The sequence below is a fragment of the Misgurnus anguillicaudatus genome, chromosome 23 (genome assembly GCF_027580225.2).
Source record: "Misgurnus anguillicaudatus chromosome 23, ASM2758022v2, whole genome shotgun sequence".
NCBI classification, from domain to species: Eukaryota; Metazoa; Chordata; class Actinopteri; order Cypriniformes; family Cobitidae; genus Misgurnus; species Misgurnus anguillicaudatus.
The window spans coordinates 17,541,177-17,556,197 of NC_073359.2; the positions used below are offsets into that span (position 1 = coordinate 17,541,177).

The following is a 15,021-nucleotide window of genomic DNA, read 5'->3' on the forward strand; positions in this document are numbered from 1 at the left end:
CACTGGATGAGCGCTGTTTATCTTAATTCTACCCCAAACCTAACCCTAAACATTTTCAAGGGATTTGTGCCATAGCTGTATCCCATCTAGCCAGAAATGCTGTTTTTATCCTAAACCTACCCCTAAACATAACCCTAAATCCAACATCTGCAAGATTTAGGCGTTAGCTGTATCCCATTTAGCCAAAACCGACAGAAACAAGTCTCGGATAGCCCCGCCCTCACGCTATTGCTCCTTACAGGAAGTGAAGAGAAGTTGTTTTGAAGGAGGGAAAGAGATGAACATTTTTTATTTGAATATTGAGGGCACATGAATTATTAAAAAAGTAATGAAGTGCCTAGAAGTCATTTATTTAAAAAAAGCTACAATATATTCCATTAAAAATTAAGTTTTTAATTTCAATTTCATGGTGACTTTAAAAGTTTCTTTGTTGCATAACACATTTCATCTGAACAACATTGTCATATTTTAGAGGAAATTGCAACTTTTGCCCAAAGCAACATTTTACAGTGAATGCACAAATGCCTGCAGTCCACTGATCAGTGCTGCAGTCTGGTTTTGGTTATGAGTTCATGTCATGGGCCACCGTGTCTCAATATATTTCTCACACTTTATTAGAGCATAAAAATTGATTTCATATGCAATGTCAGTTTCATAACCAAGTTGAGAAGTTCAAAAAGTTGAACTGGATATTCTACTCATGAAATAGTAGTTAAAGTTTAATACGATAAAACCTATTTTAGATAAGGTCATTTTTAGTACTGAAACCTCTAATATAGTGGTGTTTGAGTACACCCTCTAGCAGTTCCTGTGTAATGGGATCGTATTTTTCCTCAACCTCATTTCGTTCATGCTGAGAATGTTTTGAAAAATTAATAGAGGCGTTGCGAGATCCCTAAGTGCATTTCCAACACATTTAGAGATTTTTTCATTCTTTAATTAGGAGTATCTTTATCCCTTATGGATGATAAGTTCAAATTTGCTTTAGAACCCAATTTACAGGTCCTGCTAACATGAGCTTTTGGCTTGAAGTCACTCTTGGCTCTATACTGACCCATGGGTAACCATGATATTTATATAACTTCCATAATTACTTGGAACAGTCTGATTTACATTTAGATGAGGAATTTGAATTGGCTTCTAGCTTTGTGTCTTTCTAATATTTTTTATTTAAACAGTATTTTGTATCCTTTGATTGAGGGCAGTGTGCAAATACAGTGATTTTTAATTCAGATTTTCAAAACAGATCTATTTCTGTCTTTAATTCCAATGATCTTGAGCCACTAAGGTAGTTTTATCGCCCTATTTTTGTGATAAATATCAATAATATTGGTGTTTTCTGAGTCTTTAACTCTTTCAATGTACTATCCTGATATGGATAATGTAGGATTTACCACCCCTTGTGGTTTGCGAGGGTACTGCAAGGGTTTCTTAATTTGGCGAAAACAATAAATTAAAATGAATTTACATTTTATTATTTGAGTGTATTATAATAAACAATAATAATAATAATAAAAAATAAATCACTTACTAACAAAAAAAGATATATTAATTTGTTTAATCTGCATGTCACGTGACCACCATTAACGTTACACAACGGATCCGAAAACTGAGAACTCAAGCAAAACATTTTATGTAAGAAAATTACCAGATGAAAGTCCAGTTACAGGTAATAATAACAATAACTTTGTAAAATGCCACTGGTTAAAACATTTTTTTTTCGTTTGTTTTAAAGTTAAAAGGTCAGGGGGCTCGGCTGACAAGAGAAGCACGTGCTAAGGCTAACGCTTTTGTCTGGTTGTGTGTTGTTGATGCCAGGTAAAATATGCACTGAAATTTTGTACACTCTTAACCACCCTGATTGATAGCTTTGAAAATAAATGCACTGTTTTTGGTTTGTCACAGTGTATTTATGAATCGCAGTGTCCAGGCTGAATCGACTGCCTTATGTAAGTGCCGTGGGCTGGATTCCCTCCTCAGCACCACTTGGGGATGAAGGGATGAGCACACGAGTTAAAGGTAAACGAAATAACAAAGAAAATCAAACAAACCGTGTAGGCTGGAGAGAAAGACTTTACAAATGACCCTGGTTATATTTGTGACTGTCTGTAGGGGTTTTAAAGGTGCCAAAGAATGCCTTGAAATTAGTGATGCACCGATGTATCGGCCGCCGATATTTATCGGCCGATTTTTGATGAATTTGAAACCATCGGCATATCGGCAATAGCACGAGAAAGGCCGATAACCAATGTTTATTAATTAACTGAATAAAGAAATCCAATATATTTAAAAAATGAGTTGATGTTGTTTATCAAATAAATGCTGAACCTTTGAAGGTTGTCATGCTGTCTTACTATATTTGTTTTTGCTTAATTTGTGACTCTGTTATTATGTTGGTCAGTTGAATGTTAATTAGATCCAATCCATGTTTAGTAAAAATAATTTGATGCAGAAATGAACTAGCTAATAGACCAACTGTATAGTATTGTATACAAGTGTTTAATATCGGTATCGGCATCGGTATCGGCCAGAAGTTGTCTGTTTAAATCGGTACCGGTATCGGCCCAAAAAATCCTATCGGTGCATCCCTACTTGAAATAATATGTTAAATTGTTCTTTGATTTTACATAGAAGGTATGTAACTTTATTAACGTTTTTACATTTTTTTCATGTCCATTTACAACCCTAGGATTTGTCCTTTGAATGAAATGGTCTATTTTGCCCTATTCGGAAGGGTCATGAATAATAATGTTGAGCTCTGCTCTGATTGGCTCTGCTCTGTTCTCTGATGCTCATGCCAGTAGCTCACATTAGTAAACATGTTGGGGCGTACATGTTGACTGTCACTGTATATCACAGTCTGTGTTATGTTGTTAGTGGCCTGTTTTCCAGCAGTCTTTGCATGTACGAGGTTTACATAAATATGAGGAAACAAACGCGTCATGATATGTCATTACCATGTACAGAACTCTTATTCATCTATGCCTATAGACGGTTTCAGCAGTAATAACATAAACAAGCGGCTGTCGTGGTCCGCACGTAACTTCCGGTAAACTCCTCTAAGAATAAATAACAACAAAGTTCTTTAAACGTAGTTTATTTACATAACAAGCAAAAAAACAACATAGCTTAAGGAGCTTCACCACATTTAGCCCCTTTTGTCACGCAAGCAAAACTGCAACCATTGAGTGCATAAAGTGTCCAGCGTTGCACACTTTAATTATTTGGTCGAATGAGTGCATCTACACACACTACCTACACAATTTGTACTACAACAATGCCATTGAATAATGCACGATAAGTATGCTATTCTGGATGGACCTAATGTTTCACATGTTTGCGTTGCTATGGGTGCTGTGCATTGATGCGAAGAATCGTTGAGTCGGTGCAATGATCATAGTTGTGTTTTATTGTAAATTAAACACAACTATTGACCAATCAGAATCAAGGACTGGAACTAAACATTTTGTAATTCTGTATAAGTACTCTGAATATTTTGCATGTCTAAACGATAGAAAGTGGTGTAGAATGATACATGCCCTTTAAACGTTATCTTCAGAGCATGCTCACGCCATTAAGCCTCCCACGGCAGACTCTTCACCGTCTCGATCTGCATACAGCGTGGGAGGCTTTTGTGTGGCCTCTTCAGTCCACGTAAATAGCCGCATTAGAATCACAACTTCCCCTTTCCATCTGCATAAAACCCCACAAAAACACACAAATGTTCTAGCTTTCAATGCGATGTTTACGAGCGCTCATTCTGAATATGAGGGGTCTCTGTTAATTAAATCAGTAAAAAACGACTATGTAAGTGACTCATACTGTTTGCATTATGGGGTATTTAAGTTGTTTGCGGGTAGGCTCTGCAATGACCTCCATTCTGTTTAACTTGGTATCATTAGATATAAAAAACTGCATTGAAGCGTAACATAAAACGGATCAATGGTGTGTATCTTCATTTCAGAGGATCTGTATGCTTTATCCATTAATATTTCTGCTGGTGTGAGCAAGCAAGCCCATTGTTTTTCATCCTGAATAGGAAATTGGATTTGAAATATCTCATTTTCCCAGAAGTACTGTGCTTGAACATCTTGCTTTTTTTGTCTGTGAGCTTTTCAGATGTAGTGTGTCCAAAGCCCATGGCGATATGAGTTTATGGAGAACAATACACCTATTGCTATTCTCGGGCAGGCTGTAGCGTCTCATTCTTTATAAGATGATATTACACTTTCACAGCAATTCTTCCCTCTAATTGGTTTCGGCGCCGTCCGCAATTGTGTATCATCCCGTCGTTCCGTAAGTAAACATTGGGAGATTGCTCGCCGACGGTTGGCGTATTATGAAGGACGGAATCAAAGGAAATTGCTTAGCCCCTTTTTCAAAACCTTTCCATCTCGTGTACGTTCCCGTTGGGCTCCGACAGTCAAATAAATGTGTTTGCTATTGACTCGAGCACGGGATATTTCACAGTGCCAGTTTTGATGGATTTGATCGTAAGGTCCAATAATTTCCTGGTTTACTCGTCGTCTCAGTGTGACATCATGGCCAAGTTTCATTCACATCTGTTATGAAATCTGCTTGCAAGGTAGAATCTTTTTTTTTGCGGCATTGGTTGGCAAAACAACTTATCTCATGTCTGAGTTTTCCTGTTCAATGCGTCTTATTCCCCTGGTTTTCCACACTAAGAGCATTGATTTATTTGTGACTGTAAATTGTAAAATCTACCCAGACTGGAACTCTGTATAATTGAGCTTTATATAAAGAGTTCGACCCTGTTTACTTCCCCTAAAAGCGTTTCTGCCGGCAACTCAATGGATTTCATCTTTGAACTTTTTCCAAATTTTATGACATCAATGCTGACTCATTCAATCGTGGCACCAAAAAACAAAAGGCCAGAAACGAGGACTCTTTCGTAACATTTCCTTTCGCCAAGCAATTTTTCAGCACTGCCCTGAGAGCGTCTAGCAGCTCTGTAAATATTACACAGTGTGTCTTCATTTAAACCAATGTGACACCACTCATGGTGCCCTGAGACTGTGATTAAGAGACTTGGTTCTTTTTCAGATGTGTACTTTAGAGAGCGTAGCTCAAAAGAACAGTCGAGGTACATGCGGTGCGTTTTAATAGAGAGTGCACTTAGCTCCTATTGCTCCTACCCATGGGACCATTTAATAAAATGTGTTATCACACTGGACCAAGAGCATGTTCAGGAGAGAATCTTATGATAGCAGATCCACATTTCAACTCAAAATTTAAAGGGAATAAATTGCACATTTGCCATTCAAAATATTACCATAATGCATTCTCATTTAAAAAAAATGAGGTAATTAAATTCTATAATGCATTACTTTATAGTACATTTGAAGAGTTTGGTTCCAAAACACGATAACCGGCATTTATAAAAAAGTTACCACCCAAATCAGTTTTGTATCTGGTCAGTATTAAAAAGTAAATTCTTCAGTCAATTCTTCGCAAAATCCGATATCCGCCGTGTTATTCTGTCATCTTTTCTCATTTTTTTCAAACCATGACAAATGGCAGTCCTCCATCACAGCGCACCATTCCACGCATTGTAAACATTAATGGCGACACTTTGAATACACACGGTATCCTAGTTTTCCTCATCTACTTTCTATTTCGTTGTGATTTACAAACAAAACAAAATAATAATTTTCATGACATTGATAAACCTGTGGTGGGGAAAAAATGTAAGCCATCAAAAGCGAATAATTTACGCGAGAGGCACTCTCGGTTTTATGTTCTGTCATGCTAACACATTGAATGACCACAGGGGATCTTATGAAAAACTTTTCATTATTTTACGCGAAGTCAACGAAAATCGAGCAGGACCAAAACATTTTACAGCTGATCGCTATCAAAAAAGTTCAGTGACGACGTCCCATGTATAACAGCAGCAATGACAGTGTTCTTAATATGACAAAGTAAGTGTTTTGATTAATGACATTAATGTTTAGTTTTTTTAATCAGTGTATACAACTAGTCAACTAAATGAATATAACATGGCAAAGATGAATGCACATTTATATATTGATTCAATAGATATATAGCATTTTAAAAAATCATGGATTTATTGCATTTTGCTGAAAAAATAATCAGTTTTTATAATAAATCTTTGAAAATCAAATTATGGATTTGAATTTTTTATGTTTATATAACCTAAAGATGCTATGTGAAAGTTTGTAACAGAAAATAGTGATTTTCATCTTGTCACTTTCTTGGTATAGAAAACACATTTTTACCCAAATTAGTCAAAATTGATTTATTGCGTTTTGGACCCAAACTCTTCATATTTTTTTATTAAAGGGATAAAGTAGTTCACCCAAACATTTAAAGCAACACTATGTAGTTTTTTACCTTTAAATAATGTCTCTAAAATTATTTCAGTGATAGTACAACTTTTAACTGGACAAATTGTACTGTTGCTGCAACCTGAGCAACCTCCTAGCTGCTACAAGCACACTCTGAAAGTGGCGGTGGAGGGTAGGAAACACAGCCCCGCCCCTCCCCCTGCCTGCAGAAGAGTGTTTGATACCCGGCACTGTTGCGCTTTTCAACCACACGGGGGAGCTGTAAGTCATTTTTACATGGAAACTACATAGTGTTGCTTTAAATGTTCATAATTTACTCACTCTCATGTTGTAACAAACCTGTATACATTTCTTTGTTCTGATGAAGACAAAATGAAGATATTTTGAGGAATGTTTATAACCAAACCAATCAGAAGCCCCATTGACTTCTGTAGTATTCTTTTGTCTTACTATGGATGTCAATGGAGCTTCTGGTTAAGAAATGTATACAGGTTTTTAACAACATAAGGGTGAGTAAATAATGGCAATTTTCAAATTTGGGTGAACTATCCCTTTAAAGTGTCTGTGAATCGGGCTTGTGCACAATTCAGAATTTTGGAATTGGCCTCAATTCAATTCATGAATTGGAATTTTAATTGAATTGACTCCGCCCTACAGGAAGTTGAATTGGAATTTGAATTCGAATGACAGGAAGTGGAATTAAATTCATGGCAATTCAAAGAAATTCCACAGTCACACAACAGAAAGAATCTCACATACATTCAGTGTTAGGAAAGTTACTTTGGAAAACTGTTTGTCAACCATTTTAAATACTTGGTTAAAGTAAAGCATTCTGGGAAATGAAGTCATATTCCATCGTGTTCCACAAAATGACAATTACAAAAAAATCTAACTTAATTATTTGTTATGTGACTAGAGTTTTTAACATTAACTGCTGGGAAAACATTTCCTGTTAATGTAATCTGTACAAGTAGTTCAAACGAATATAATTTATAGAATATGTAATGCAAACATATCTGACATATACTGAAAGCTTCATTTTTAACACTTCACTTACTGCTTAATATGTATATGAATTTCTTTGAATTTCTATTAAATTGCAATTCTGCTTCCTTTAATTCAAATTCGAATTGTTATTCTAGATCCTGTTTTTGACATCAATTCAAATTCCATTCAAATTCAAGAATTGAATTGGAATTAAGGATTCTCAATTCAATTCTGAATTGTGCACAAGCCTGCTGTGAATATACCGCACTATAAAAAGTGAAAGCTGCTATACATAGAAAAAACTTACTTCAATTGGTAACACTTAAAATATTTAAACATTTTAAACTTAAAGTTAAAACAAACTTCAAATTTTTAGGCGTTACCAATGGAAGTAATTTATGTTGATCCAACTTTTACTTTTTACAGTGTGTATATATGCTGTTAAAACTATACAGATAGCGACAAAAGCCATAAAACGGCAATCTGCGATTAATGGGTTTTTAAGGGATAGTTCACTTTAAAATGAAAATTCTGTCATCATTTACTCATTCTCAATGTCGATGGTCACTATATGCTGTGTGTTTAGTTTACTATCATTTCTCAAAATATCTTTTTTTTGTGTTCATCAGAAAAAAGAAATTTATACAGGTTTAGAAAGGGCTGTCGCGATATACGATAAATCAAATAATCGCACGGTAAATAAAATGCTTGATCATTTTTTTCGGACACGATAATTTACATTTGCATGCTTGTTTGTTTTCCTCGTCTCTCTCTCTCTACCAAAGAGACTGGATGACCACTCCGGTGCAACGAGTGATGAGGAGTGAAACCTTGTCAGTCATTTGTCAGTTGCATGGTCTCTGTGGATTGCTTTTGTAGTGTAAACGCACATGTGGTTGAATGTGTTCGAACAGCCACACGCGACCGCCTTTGCCCAGGTACTGAACACAATGTTTTATGTCTTTTCTGACTTCTGGCGCGAACATACGGTGAACAGCGCTATTTTTAGCCTTTCATTAATAAAACTAAAGCGGCTAATCTCCGCAGTTTCATTTTGCAAGCGTTTGAAAGTTGCGCGATACTATTTCATCAATTGCACTGAAAACTCAGAGCAAGCTCTAACATATACGTGTAAAAAACACTGTGCAGCATGTTTACTTACAAAACAAGCAGTGGACTCTGACATAATATTAGTTCGCGTCCATAAACTCATCATAACTTAAATGACAGCAGAGAGACTCGCCCTCCGTCTCAACAGACCACCCCCTCACAGTATTCAGGACAGAAGCGGTCGAAAGTGGACAAAAGAGACGGATTTAAATACCAGGTGTAAACGTGATATGTCTCTCTCGTCCACTTGTGATCCGATCGATAAAAACACATCTTAATACCAAGTGTAAACAGCCAAGTTTCAAAACCAAACGCTACAGCTGCAATGTGGGAGTACTTCGGATTTAAACCTAATGACCGAGGTGAACCATTAAACGTGAACGAGTCGGTATGTCGCATTTGTGGTAAAACCATAGCACTGAAAAGAGGCAACACAACAAACATGCACATGCACCTAAAACACAATCATCCGGTTATTTTGTTCATTTCTTGTTTAAATGTCTTCCAGTTCCTGTATATTGTTTAGAAATATGACCTTGTTGTTATTCTATCACCCTAAAAGCTTGCAAGCCGAATATGAGGCAGTTGTAAAGCAGACTGCAGCCCTTGTGAAAACACATGGTGCTTTTGGCCAGTAGGAGCCTATCGTAGTCTGGATTGGGTATTAGCAGTAGCTTGGTTTTCTGGCGATGCTCCCAGCGTTACACTGGCATGTACTGCGAGGCAGAATGTTTGGCTGTGTTCTGAATTGCTCATTACATTCCCAGAGGTAAACACTGGCCAAACCAAAAATACAAACAAAGACAGACGCAGCCGACTGCAGGGAGTCCCCCCCACCCATACACACGCACACACACATACACACACACATACACAGAAACCAATGACTGCTCACATTTCTCTTACTGCTAGTGTGCTGTCTTTAGAGTCAGTTGCTGATATATAAAGGCATTAATGCAGTGGGTTTAGAGAGGGCATGGACTTAACTGCTTATTGGACCAGAGCGAAGGTGTCAATTCCCGGCTGTCGCTGCTGTTCACAATAGATTTTTTTCTCAGTTAAGTACCTCCTCAAGGCCTGAAAATAGCATTTCTTCGACCACACACTGCCTACTGTGATGAGAACCATTAGTTTGTGATATTTACAGATGAACTTTAATGTCATGCAGTACATCAGCTGCTCTTATGGGAATTTATTATTTATATCGCAAGATACCTTGTTTTAGCCGAGTTTAGTCAGGCAGCATCGTGTATACTATATGGCATGAAGGGAATCCCAAAATGCATTGCTGTGAAAAACACAAATTCAAGCACCTACTCATCGACCATTAAAAGTAGGTTCTATATAGTATGAATATAGTATAGTATGTATTACATCCACCACATTTTTGAAAATGACTAGGCCTCTCCTTCTTCAATGAATAAGTATCCTCTCCCGGGGGCTCACGGGATAGTAATGTGTCCATCAAATGAAAATCTTGCCAGAAGTAGTAGGTCATCCAGCAGGGCTCCAGACTGCCACCAAATTTGAGAGTGTGCCACTGAATTTTACATTCAGTCGCACATGTGCGACCAATAAATTTGACCCTTTTTTTGTGATGTGACACTGAATTTGAAACAGCACATTGTACTTTCTGTATCTATCATTAAAGTATTTATTAGTAATACAGTGGAAATTAGTAGAAATTTGAATCTGGATAGCATGTTGATTTACAGTGTGTGCCCCGAAATTTTCTGGTTGCACCCCTAAAATTTTCAGTTGGGGGCCACTGTGGTCCTAGTGAATAAAGTTAGTCTGGAGCCCTGCCCAGGTATTTTTTCCTACAGTTTGAATACTGTAAATTCGGACATACTACTCGCCTCGCCTGCTGCTTTTCACCTACTACCCACCTTATTTTTGACGTAAATATGGCATCTTTGAGCTTTTTTCGTGTAAAATTCCAGAGAGCCACTAAAGTGTATGCTAGTCGTATTGCGAGGGACACGAGTGTGCCGTTTTGGCTGGCTTGTTAATGTTTATTATGAAATAACTAAATTGCTGGTACAAATGCAGTAAATCTCTACAAAACATTTGTTTTGGCCATAATCCACGAACAAGAGCTGTATGTGTATGTGGTGCACGTGCACCCATGATTTGTCCACACATCCATCCAGTGAAACCTTTTGTTAGAAACTGCCAGTGAACAATAAATAAATTTATTATTCATTAATAACTAATATTATGCTATAAAAAATATGCCAATTTAGCTGCTTTATTTATTCAGTACAAGTACAAAATATGTATGACATAAACTGCTTATTAGTTAATGTTTATAATAGCTCTTAATGTGTTTGTGCGTACTTTTTGTTATGTTTAAAATGAAAAAGCAAATCATTTTAAAATAAGCAAAAAATTTCATAAGCTCAGATGTAGTGCGTAAGAAGCGATTTATAATAATATTTTTCATAAAACACTGAATGGCTGGGTTATTTATGACCCATAATGGTTAAATATTGTACGGAACACAGATTTAAATTGACCCAATGCTGGGTTGTTTTAACCCAACTGCTGGGTTATTATAACCCAGCCATTTTTAGAGTGAACAAAAACAATACTGAATAAATGTAATAGTTTAATATGTTTATTATGGTTTGATCAAATAACTTGCAATGTGTTGAATGAGAAAGATGCTGCTGACTGACCGGACCGCATGAAGCTTGATGTGTCATTATAAAAGATCAAAAAAGTCAATTAAAAATTGCTGTTTAAAAAAACTCAGTTTTGACATTTTAAACCATCGCCTGAAAAGGTTAAAGAAACGAACTCTTGGTCTATTCCATGTACAAACACTCGACTGACTTTCTCATTGTAAAAATACTGGTATGCCTCTCTGCTTTTATAGACCCGTAATGCAATGAAGACCCGTCACCCCCAAGCAACAACACAAAATAATTAAATATACCTTCATATGATGTATCAGGCCACTTTTTCATTTCATCCTCCGACTGGGTTATCCGTGGCAGGTGTAGTAAATATTTACCATAACTGTTCAAATCATGTTTTATGCATGCTCCCACGACACTGTGTTTTACCGGCCTGCTGTTGAAACGAAAGTCTTGAACAAAAAGGGAAATGCGTCACATCACTTACTTACACGTTCGAAAATAAGGTGGATATAGAAGTAGGTGTTTTCGGGTGCAGCTTAAGAAATTATAAATGTAATCATAAATAATCAACTAATTTTGTTAATTATTTATTTTTATTTTAATATTTGTTGAATATTTAATAACTTTTTTTAGTTTCAAATAATTTTAGTATTTGTTGATTTTACAATGTATAGTTAATGTAGTTTATTTATTCTTATAATATTTGATGATTATTTAAAGTGGTCATAGCATGAATATCTGACATGTTTAAGTGTTTAAGTGTTTAAGAGTCCAAGAGTTTATGATAAAAGAGACGCTTGCGTTTGCCAGATATTCGCATAATCTCATGCGTAATCAGAGTTTACTGTTAAAGGAATAGTCTACTCATTTTCAATATTAAAATATGTTATTACCTTAACTAAGAATTGTTGATACATCCCTCTATCATCTGTGTGCGTGCACGTAAGCGCTGAAGCGCTGCGACGCTTCGATAGCATTTAGCTAAGCCCCATTCATTCAATTGTACCATTTAGAGATAAAGTTAGAAGTGACCAAACACATCAACGTTTTTCCTATTTAAGACGAGTAGTTATCCGAGCAAGTTTGGTGGTACAAAATAAAACGTAGCACTTTTCTAAGCGGATTTAAAAGAGGAACTATATTTTATGGCGTAATAGCACTTTTGGGAGTACCTGGATTCGCCTGAAAAGTCCGCTCCCCTTCTCACTCTCATAATGGGAGAGGGAGGGTGTTACTGCGCCGAGTCGAAGTACTCCCAAACGTGCTATTAAGCCATAAAATATAGTTCCTTTTTTAAATCCGCTTAGAAAAGCGCTACGTTTTATTTTGTACCACCAAACTTGCTCGTATAACTAATCATCTTAAATAGGAAAAACGTTGATTTGTTTGGTCACTTCAAAATTTATCTCTAAATCGTACCATTGAATCAATGTGTCTAAGCTAAATGCTATAGAAGCGACGCAGAGCGCTCCAGAGCTTACGTGCACGCACACAGATGATAGAGGGATGTATCAACAATTCTTAGTTAAGGTAATAACATATTTTAATATTGAAAATGAGTAGACTATTCCTTTAAGGAAGTGTCTAGCGTGTATTTTGGGAACGTGAGCGTTTCTTTTATCATAAACGGTTTTGACATGTGTGCAGCAGGCACTTATTTTAACAAAACACGTGATGCACACAGGCTCTCTCGACACACAGGACACATATTTTGGAAAAGGTAACCACACACGTGACAATCCGAACACTTATTTTGAATTAGCGCATCCTCGGATGAGCAGTCATGAGCCGCCATTGACCATTCGCTGCAAATTTTTGAAAAATTAGGTCAATCAGATTTTGCCTTTTTTGTGACGTATGTAGTGAGTCTAATTACAATAATGCTACCCCTTAATCAGCACTATCCCACCACGGTACTGTAGAGCTGAAGTTTGGGCTTCATTTCTAACATTTTACACGGGCTCGGGCCGGGCTCAGGCTTGCACTCCGGCTTTGTGAGGTAAATAAGCGGTCAAGTTAGCGCAGGACCGCGCTGAATTCATTTACAGTGGATTTAATGATTTTCCTCATCAAAAACATGTAGCCTAATCTTGGTGAGTAGGTTTTTCAATGTATAACTAAATATGAATCGAGTCTTAAATACATAATTTAGACAGAGGATATAGACTAATGTTGGCAGTAATGGAGAGAAGTGCCGACGCAAATCCCGCGGAGCCTTTCTCTTAATTTCGTTATTGCCAAATACCCATCTTAATTCAGAATGTATTATCTTAATTTAATTCGTTAAGAAATAATCATTTTATTGGCCTATTTATAGTGTATTGCATAAGCCTATCTAGAATGAGATGTTACAATGTTACAGATGACTTATTTTATTTCTTTGTTTCAACTTCCAAGTGGCGTGTAGATTATTAGTCATGAATAAATAATGTTAAAATGTAATGTAATTTCTCATTCTTGACAAAAGCTGTGTGTTTGCGCACATTTAAATAATGTCGGGCTGTAAACGGGTTCGGGCTTTTAAAAAGCTGTCAATCTAAATGTACGTTCGGGTTCGGGCTGCATTCTGTCGGGCTGCGGACATTTCGGGCCTAACTTTTAAAGCCCGATTACAGCTCTACGGTACTGCATTTAGTGCAGAGAGAAGTTGACAATTTCAACAAATCACCATCATGGCAATCAGTGATTGCATTTCATCAGTTCATTTGCATTTAAAAGGACACACCCTAAAAAGGCTAACTTTTGCTCGCACATAAAAAGTGGCAATTTTAAAGGAACACGCCACATTTTGGGAATTTAGCTTATTCACCGTATCCCCAGAGTTATATAAGTCCATACATACCTTTCTCATCTCAGTGCGTGCTGTAACTCTGTCTGACGCAGTCCCCGTTAGCTTAGCTTAGCACAAAGACTGGAAGTGAATGGCTCCTGCTAGCATACTGCTCCCAATAAGTGACAAAATAACGCCAACATTTTCCTATTTATGTGTTGTGATTTGTATAGTCACTGCGTGGACAAATAACGAGGTCATATGAGACACAGCCCTCTTTTAACCGTATACATACTTGGAACTATATTCTCAGAAGGCGAAGCACTGCTACTTGGGCGGAGTGATTTGCACAACTCTGACCGAACTCTCTGCTCCTCACCAAGGGGCTTCTCGTATATTTTAAGTATATGTTCGTCTTCAGAGAATATAGTTCCCAGTATGTATACTGTTAAAAGATGGCTGTGTCTCATATGACTTTGTTATTTGTACACGGTGTGACTATACAAATCACAACATATAAATAGAAAAATGTTCGCGTTATTTTGTCACTTATTGGGAGCAGTATTCTAGCTGAAGCCATTCACTTTCAGTCTTTGTGCTAAGCTAAGCTAGCGGGGGCTGCGTCAGACAGAGTTACAGCACGCACGGAAATGAGAAAGGTATGTATGGACTTATCTAACTCTGGGGGATACGGTGAATAAGCTTAATTCCCAAAATGTCGGCCTGTTCCTTAACATGTTATAATAAATTATTTATATGGTATTTGAGCTTAAAACTCACATATGCACTCTGGGGACACAAAAGACTTATTTTACATCTTAAACTCTTATAATATGACCTTTTTAATAACTAATCAAATAATGCAGTTGAGTAAAATATTGAAAATGTAATTATTTAACTATAAATAATCAACAAATATAGTTGATTTATGATTATTTTAATATTTGTTGATTATTGTTAAAATTATTTTAAAAAATCAACTAATGTAGTTGATTTTTTTTGTGTGTGTAGTGTGTATTTGTGTGTATTGTGTTGTATAGAAACATTAAAAACATCAAACTCTACCGATATCATTGCAGTCACCCTTTTTGTGGCACACGGAGATGATGTCTGTAGAGTGTAAAATTTTAAATGTCATAGCAGCACCAGTTATTTTAATAACTTGGCATGTACCGTAGGT

At 36.5% G+C, this 15,021-nt stretch overlaps 1 protein-coding gene across 3 annotated transcripts in view; it reads left to right on the forward strand.

Annotated features, from left to right (window-relative positions):
- The first annotated feature begins 1,591 nt into the window (after window positions 1–1,591).
- The window catches only part of lingo3a (leucine rich repeat and Ig domain containing 3a), a 73,951-nt gene continuing 60,521 nt past the window's right edge, over window positions 1,592–15,021 (forward strand). The window contains exons 1-3 of one of the 3 annotated variants that reach the window (XM_055217251.2): window positions 1,592–1,635; window positions 1,736–1,818; window positions 1,906–2,019. The gene's annotated coding sequence lies outside the window, so the exon portion shown is untranslated. The remainder of the gene's footprint in view (window positions 1,636–1,735; window positions 1,819–1,905; window positions 2,020–15,021) is intronic. The other 2 variants (XM_055217249.2, XM_055217250.2) reach the window with 2 other exon arrangements.